At 34.8% G+C, this 6,715-nt stretch overlaps 1 long non-coding RNA gene across 1 annotated transcript; it reads right to left on the bottom strand.

The window, feature by feature from the left end:
- Positions 1 to 369: 369 nt before the first annotated feature.
- On the bottom strand, positions 370 to 6,248 carry LOC114272138 (uncharacterized). Its single transcript, XR_014332091.1, has 6 exons — positions 5,750 to 6,248; positions 4,899 to 5,067; positions 3,666 to 3,792; positions 2,620 to 2,753; positions 1,958 to 2,075; positions 370 to 1,340 (listed from the first exon to the last, which is right to left on the bottom strand). It is a non-coding gene; the product is annotated as an uncharacterized LOC114272138 (long non-coding RNA).
- Between the last annotated feature and the right edge of the window lie 467 nt (positions 6,249 to 6,715).

Genomic DNA, 6,715 nt, shown 5'->3' on the forward strand with positions numbered 1-6,715 from the left:
GGATCCCATGCTACAGTTTCCACATCTGCTGAAACTGACCACTTAAATCCTATATGAGAAGGTATCCTTCCATCCTGCTGCAATCACATAAACATATATTTAATCAAAATAATGCTGAGGCAAGGCAACTTAGCAAAGTGAATACACAAGCGCGCACAAAAAAAAAAAAAAAAAAAAGAGTAAAAAAAAAAGAAGCAAAATGCAAGAAAACAATAATTTTGAAGTTTATAATTAATAAACAGACCCAATAAAACATTTCCATTACCATGACTACTGTATGATCAAAGGATCCACTAAGTAGAACTTGTGGCACATGATGATTCCTTGCGACGGCTTGAACCTGAAAATCAACTATAGCAAGGTCATAAAAATTATAAACAAATTATTAACAAGATCACCATAAAATACAGGTTTCCAATACCCAAATTAAATGATATGCTTGACATGCTATCAGGTTCTCAGGTTTTTCTCCAAGATAGACTTGAAGAGTGAGTACCAGCAGATTAGAATTTAAAAAGAGGATGAATGGAAGGCAAGCTACAGGACAAAGAAGGGGCTTTATAAGTCATTGGTTATGCCATTTGTCCTTTCAAATGCACCAAGTACTTTCAAATGAACCAAACAGTCCCCTATCATGTCATACCAATGGTGAAACTCATGGGTCTATTGGCGTGGTCCACATGGCTGTTTTGCTTTTTCCTCCTCCACGCATAGATTCCGAGAGGCCAATCCCCATTAGAAAAGGTTAGAATATTGAGATTCAATCCCTTGGAGTAGTTTTATATATAGCAATGCAATGATGACTGTTAGAATATGCCTAAAGAAACATTAAAGGCAGGTGACAAATTTAGTGCCTTCATAGGATATACTTTTTTTCACCCAATTTGCCCTCGACTCCAAAAAGTCCCTACTTAGGTGTTAGTTGGAGTTCAAAGATCCTATGTAAAGATTATTCTTTCACAACAGCTGTCTAATATGGTCTGTGATTGAGCAATTCAATTGTATATTTATTCACTGTGATAAGTGTCACCAGATTCACCAGGTGTTCACTATCAAGTTAAAGCTTCTGGCTGATTTTTCCTGGTCAAACAAGTGAACTCCATGCAAGTAATAGGAAAACAAGGGATGACATTTGACGTTAAATAAAGGATGGTTTATTAATCAAAATTATTTGATTGAATTATTCTGGACATAGAATCTCTCTTACCCTCCAATTGAAAAGGCCATATCATTTGCAGAATTTGTATCTGGGAATGACCTACTCTCTGTTCTGTCTTTGAGCAATGCTGGTGAAGTTTGTGCAGAAGAATTAACAAACTGGGACCCCTGCATCTTCTCATCTGCAATGGGTTGTCCCATCAGACCTCATTTTGCCAGATAATGTGTAATCCTAACCATTACCAAGTAAATAATCGGTAGGAGAATCAAACTGTTAGAGTGAAATGTAAGCTTCCCCTGCCATCACACAAGAAGTACAAACTAACAATTACGGAACCAATTTTTTTTTTATTATTATTATTTTTTTATAAGTCATTACAGAGCCAATTAATTGGTAAGGAAGAATAAAAATTCAGCAAAAAAGAAAAGACAGTTTTGGTCTGTCTTATAACTATAACTATTATGGAAAAATTTAAGTTTTGGCCTGCCTACTCTACTTATAACTATTATGGAATTCTAGATACAGATAAGGCCAAAGGAGAAGGAAAAATTTATGTTGCTACTAAAAACTTTGGTCATTTGAAACATTTTAATGTTTTCAGAATTCAGACCGAGATTATTCTGAAATTGAGAAGAATTGAGATTAAATAAAGGAAAAGGCAAGAACAAATTTGAGAAAATGAAAATGCTTATTGAGAAAGAAATATTCATGTATATGATAAAATAAGAAGAGATGATGGAGTAGGCACATACTTCCTATTGCCACACATAAAAGCACCTTCTCAATTTTAATAACTACCTTGATGTGCAGAATTTTCAACGGTATAAGCAGGTCCTGATGGTGAAGAACTAACCAGGGTCCGCTGGGCTTTTGTCTTTAATGACAGCAACTTTGAACATATCATGGACACATACTCCTTAAAGTAAAAATGTGAAAAATATTATTTTTGATGAAAACTCAAGCTCAAAATAAATTACTAAGCAGGTCCTTAGCAAGGATTTTTGTACTAACATAGCACAAATGAGAAAATGATCTACAACCAGAAAGACAGAGAACACATGCTGTATTTTATGGCATACAATCTTTGCAAGCAGAAAACAAGGTCATTAATAAACATACCTCACATGTGAGTGATATGATAAATTGTGGGAAAACAAATAAAAAGGAAAGCATGAACAATGCATAAATTCATGAGAAGGTAGACAGCAAATTCCCATCAAGTATAGAGAGCTAGTCAAAAACAATTCGGAGCGTGATATGTGATGTGGCTATTCAGCAATAAAAACAAGGGTTAGTTACACTATAACCCCTATGCTTAATCTAAAAACATATTACCCCATGACATTTAAAAATGTACACAATCTTGGAGTGCAAAATTGGCGAATTCCATCAAAATTGGCAAATACACGAGCGGGATTGAATGTGTATGATAAATTTAGAGTGTTCAATGACAATTTTACCCCCTATTTTTTTCTTTACTTTTCTCTTTCCTCCTCCCCCTTCTTCCTCACGCTGCAACCAGCAGCAATCTCACTCACCAATTCAATTGTCTTCTCTTCTTTCTGACTCTTTATTTTTCTTATCTCTCCTTTACCTGTTGAAGCCCCCACATATCAAGAACAACAAGCAACAACTGTTCATGAGATGAGACAACCAGCCACTGTATAATGCAATTAAACAACATTCAAGAAGCAGCTTTCACAAACACAAGCTTATAACAGTTGAAAACTGTTAGAATAGATGCTACTTTATTTTATTGTTATTAAAACTCGATATTGCCTTCAACGATCAAATTAAGTTTTGAACTGTTAGAAGACGAAAAAGAAATAATCCGAAACATACAAAATAGTTGCAGCTTCTAAACTCTACATTAGATGATTATATGATGTCCCAATACAAGATCACTAATCTTCACCAAGAAATATAAAATACTATCTAAAACATAAGAATAGAAATTACCCAATGTTCCCAATATCACTTGCAATCATCTTACAATACCTCGGCAGGTCTAACCTAAAGATGGGATTAGAAAAGGATTCTATAGGGAATAATATTGAATCAGCTAGGACAAGACTTCCAAAAATAGCCCTAAAGCAGTTCATCCTTTCTAAGTGCTCAACAACCAAGAGATAAATTGAGATGTAGAATATCATGAGAAAGCACTAATGTTTAGAAGATAATTAAGGAAACATTAGTAAACTAGCAATTTTATTTAATTTGATGGAAAAGAAGATAATTCTACAATGTATTTTGAAAATCTAGTTCCTGTCTACTACTAGAGTATAATTGCTAAAATAAATGCAAGAATACTCTTTCAATATTTTCTTATTTCTTACCGAAGAAGAAAATATCGAGATAAAAATTGTATGCTACTTTCTCAGGTTTTATCAAATTAACGTATCTACTGGAAAAAAAAGAAAGAAAGAGGAAACTAAGTAGGAAGCACAAATGTGATATTCCAAAATACAACATATTTGAGAAGCTATTTATAAGCAAAGGAACTTACTTTACTATTGCTCTTCGCACTTTCCAAAATTCTGATGTTATGTTATGGGTTTGTAGACCCACTCAAAAATCATTGCATGATAACAATCCTGTGAATTTAAGTTTAACACGTGAAACTGCCGAAAGAACTGCAAAAAAGGAAACGTGCAAATCCTTTAAAATAATGGAACTATAATCCTGAAAATACAACTTTTCTAAAAATAGAACAAATAGAGAAGTCCTTGCAAATAGAATTGAAAAAGCCTTCACATATCCGTTGTGTTTCATCACTTAGAATTCAGGGGGAAAAGAAAGAAAAATATCCATCATAGAACTGATATAAAACACAACTTTTAGGCATGGAATAGTCATTCTCACTCTTGCACACCAAAAAATAATTCTAGTAACACAATCTTTGGTTAAGATTCTTTACTTTACCCCCATAATTTTTGTTATACACAGGCTTGACTCACTGAATTTTCACATAGACAAACAAAGGCAATGAGTCTACATGTATAAATAATGATGATGACAGCCATAATGATAAAAATTTAGAAGACAAGTGAGCTGTCCATTAAAGAACCTTACAGCAGTTCAGTTTAGGATAAGACCCACTTTCTAGCCATATTGTCCTAATCTTCAGTTTAGGATAAATAATTTGATTAAGTCAACTTGTTTTCATCCTCCAACTAGATTCTTTCCTTTTTTTAAATTTTTTTTTGATCCAGATATCTCATCTGATTCCTATTAAATCACTTAGCCTAACTACTACTTGACCATTAATTAATGCCATGCAACATTAATTCCAAACAAAACCTTTGTGCAATCTCTGTAATCTAAGCTTATGTCAAAATCATTTTTGTTGCTTTACAAATTTTTTTTAGCTATTGGAAGTCTAATTCAATCACCTACATATTCCCAAGTATCATTTTCAGAATATGTGTATGTGTATATATACACATATATTGAAATCCAATCTACTTCTTATCAGTTTCGCTTAAAACCCAAGGAGAAAGAGTTCTCTGTAGTGAAAATTCACATTTCACCAACCAAATTGAAAAACAAATCCTTTATAAATTTCAAACCAACTTCACATCTACTCAATTGAGGCAAAGAAGAGGACTTTATTTTCTTTTCCTTCTCAAGACTATCGAAAGAAAATGTAAGAAGACATGTTCTTGAGAAGAACAGAAGTCCTAGAGAAAAAGAAAAGACAAACAATGGATTACTATCCAAACACCTAAAGAAAGTTTACCCGATTAGCCTCCACAAGAGCATTTCGACTCTATCCCTTTCTTCACTATCTTTATCTTTGTCACAAAACTCAAATGATTCTTCTCTCACAGATTCTACTATTTCACTGGACCAGAAAATTTCATTGGCACTGCAGTTGATCAGAAAATCTAAACATGTTGCATTAAAATCTGCAGTCACATAAAATGCTACATTTCAAAGTCTTTGCATAGTTCACATTGAACCCTCACTTTTTATATGCAAAATTGGAAATATATCAGGAAACCCTCACTTTGATATATATCAGTCAACTGAAAACAAACTGGAAATATAGCAGTATGACAACTGGAAACTAACTCCAAAAAAAAAAAAAAAAAGCCAACTGGAAACAAACAGTCAAGTTACCAAAACCCAAAAGTATACTCATTAATTTTTTTTTAAAAAAAAGCGGAAGAAGAAATATATCAGAAACCATTGGCCATCATAGAAGTATCGAATAAATTGATTTAAACAGATCCATATAGGCTGTAGCTCCCCAAATAGGGGATTTTTGTGGTTGGATGCCTCAGAAAATGAAAATGCTAAAGACTATATTGATAATTTTTTTGGAAGAGCCCCATCCTAGTTAATTTAGTTATGGGAATATCAAATTTCCAACGAATTCTTTTCAATTTGTAACTCAATTGGAGTTCTATTGCTTCAAATCAAAATACCCACTACACACAATTTCCATTAGAGTTCTTCAAATTTGATTTTAAATCTGAATTACATGAACACAGCACACAAAGGGCAGAGGAAGAGTAATTTAACTCACACAGAGATATGATCTAATCAATCACATATACAGATAGATAGATTATAGAGAGAGAGTACCAGGATCGAAGGGGGTCTGCACAACCGACTCGTTTTTCTTTGTCAGAGAGATGGGAGACGGAAAGCCCTTGCGAGATTTAGGGGCCAAAGAGCTGCCTCTGCAGATACCATTCTGCCTCTGTAGATTTAGAGGCGACAAACACTCACCTGAACCCAAATCACAGAGGGAGACAAGAAGACAGAGACACATAGAAAAGACCGAATAGAGAGAGAGAGAGAGAAACAGAGGGCGATGGCGAGTGTGGTCTGAGGATATGAGGATCAACGAGAGATCAGTGTGGTCGTCGGTTGAGTGTGGTCTGAGGATCTGTGTGAGAGAAAGACAGTTGGCGATGGCGATTTACGGCGGTGGCGATGGCGATTTACGGCGGTGGCGATGTGCGACGGACGTGAGCAACGGTGGTGAGGGACTTCGGTGAGCGAGAGAGTGGGCACCGATTGAGAGAGAGAACACAGAGAGGGAGAGAGCGGATGAACATACACAGAGGGAGAGTTGGAGACAAAGAGGAGATCAGGGTTTTTTTTTAATTTTTTTTTTTTTGTTTTCCAGGTACAAAACGACGTCGTTTTTACTTTGGCGACCAAATTTTTTTTGTCGCCAAAAAATTTCATTTCCCCCCTCCCTGTTTGAAATTTCCCTCCCAAACACTTTTGGCGACCAAAACACCATATTAGTCGCAAAAAAGGTACCTTCGGCAACAAATTTTTTTAGTTGCTAAATCTCAATCAATGCCGACTAAAATATTAGTCGCTAAAAGTACAAATTTGGCGACTAAATTTTTTTGGTCGCCAAAATGTAACCTTTGGCGACCAAATTTGTAGTTGGTCGCGAAAAGCATACCAATTTCTGCGACTAACTCATTTTTGGTCGCCAAAATGTGACCTTCTGCGACCAACTCATATTTGGTCGCCAAAAATATTGATCATTCGCGACTAATTAATATTTGGTCGCCAAATGTCATTTTT

The sequence above is a fragment of the Camellia sinensis genome, chromosome 6 (genome assembly GCF_055761805.1).
Source record: "Camellia sinensis isolate YWXY chromosome 6, ASM5576180v1, whole genome shotgun sequence".
Taxonomy (NCBI): Eukaryota; Viridiplantae; Streptophyta; class Magnoliopsida; order Ericales; family Theaceae; genus Camellia; species Camellia sinensis.